Source organism: Octopus bimaculoides, chromosome 5 (assembly GCF_001194135.2).
Source record: "Octopus bimaculoides isolate UCB-OBI-ISO-001 chromosome 5, ASM119413v2, whole genome shotgun sequence".
In the NCBI taxonomy this organism is placed as follows: domain Eukaryota; kingdom Metazoa; phylum Mollusca; class Cephalopoda; order Octopoda; family Octopodidae; genus Octopus; species Octopus bimaculoides.
In genome coordinates, this window is record NC_068985.1 from 78,628,536 (window position 1) to 78,630,859 (window position 2,324).

The following is a 2,324-nucleotide window of genomic DNA, read 5'->3' on the forward strand; positions in this document are numbered from 1 at the left end:
AGTTACTGCTGTTTTTGTAAACAATAATTTTTGCCGGTGTCAAGAGTGTTATTCGCTGTTTAATTATATCATTATTCCCTAGTAAGGGTTTAGGGTTTTAGGGTTAGGTTTCGGGTTTTAGAGTTGGGGTTAGGGTTACGAGTTATAGGGTTTTAGGGTTAGGGTTAGGGTTATGAGTGAGGTTATGGCAAGAATAATCATAACCCTAACCATAACCCTAACTCTAAAACCCGAACCCTAAAGCTAAAACCAGTACAAACGCACGAACGAGGTCATAAATAACAGTACCACAGATAGTTGTTGTTCACAAACTACGGCACTAATTTTATTCAAGGGAAAAGATCCCATGACACCGTTAGAACATGTTGTTTACATTCCACGGCAGTAATTGTTTTCACTTCAATAGACGTCAGTGATTGGTTGAAATTACCGAAATACAACAATTTTTTTTATATGACATAACTTCGAATACAAAATTTTTTATCGGTTCTATAACACAAAATATACAAGTATACGAAGTTTGAAAGTGTTTCGGTACCAAACACACTACATAAAACATAAATGAAAAGTGTTGCCCGTCAAATCAGAAAGATCCGAGCACGCCTTTATTGGAACAAATCGACCACTAGTACTTATTCTAACGGTATCCTTTGCTGTCAAGCAATGGTGGGAGTACAAACACACACACACAAATATACATATATACGACAGTCTTCTTTCAGTTTCCATCTACCAAATCCACTCACAAGGCTTTGGTCAGCCTGAGGCTATAGTGTATATATATATATATATGTATGTGTATGTGTGTGTGTGTATATATATACATAACAGAAAGGGAGGAATTTCAATTACCCCCACGTGGTGAGTTGTAATATATATAAGAAATTAAAGAAGGAAAATGTACACACTTTACATAGTTTTAATATAATTTTTAATATATCTTGTATTGTGTTTATCAACCGGTTTCACATTCGCTATTCATGATTAAAATTTATTTGAATACGTATTTTCTTAGGAAGAATTTTTTTGTCCATGTTGTGTATGAAGTTTATGAATGAATAATTTAACAAGTATAAAAATCTAAGGGGAGGTAATTGGTTATCGTTATCATTGTGGGCAGGGGAGATAATTGTTCAGTTCTCTGCAACAAAAATCAGTATACTAGCTAAAGGATTAAAGTTTACTCCAACCCCACAAAGTTTTAACCATACTGAGATTAAAGAGAATATTTCGGAATTCTGCAGAAAACTACGACTTGCAAAAGCACTAACTGACTACAAGAATGAAGATGAGTCACTGGTTAAAAACAAAAGTAATTACCTTCCACATAAAGGTAGGAATAAAACACTAAACGACTTCTCATATACTTACCATAAATAAAAAATTAATTCAAACCTCAACAATCTAGAATGGGAAAATCTAATTGAACTACAAACCGACAAAGACCTGACAATTAAAGAAGCAGACAAAGGAAGTGCTGTAGTCCTGATGGACACAGAATACTATAAAATCCTAGTGTTATCCATACTAGAAAACAATGCCTTCTACGAAAAAGTTGTAAACTATAAAGAACAAACATTAATGAAAAATCTTGCATCCTTAATACTTCTACGTGGAAATGGCCTGACAGAAAAAGAAACCGACTACATCACGAACTTCAAATGTAAACCTACTCTTTTTTACAGCCTACCTAAAATAACAAGAGCAAGATAATTAATGAAGCCTGCAAACAATCACCAGGCAAATACATAAATATCCAAGCCCCAGAAGACTTAACTTTAAGGCCCATTATATGTATGTATATGTATGTATGTATGTATGTATATGTATGTATGTATATATATGTATGTATGTATGTATGTATATGTATGTATGTATATATATATGTATGTATATATATATATATATATATATATATATATACACATATACTAGAAGAGATACCCGGTGTTGCTCGTGTTACATGCAATTGAAGAATTATCCTTTTCTGTTATATTTTCTCTAACGAACTGGAATACCTATGATTCAAATTTCATCAAAATTGCAGATGAGTGTTCTTTCCCTCGACACATCCTAAAAAAATTCTAATCATGACACATGTATCCCATACTATTGATCTTTATGTGCAGAATCCCAAATTCCAGTTTTATGGAACCTCTTAAAAGGATTTTGCTCCTGAAAAATGGTTGTCATAGAGCTCTAATACGTGGGAGTTAAGGCCCCTATTGGGGGTGGGTGTTTTAATGTCAACCAGAGAAGTTGAATTGTTGAGAATATTTTGAACTTGGGTCTTATATGTATTGTTTGATTTTCTTTGAAATAGG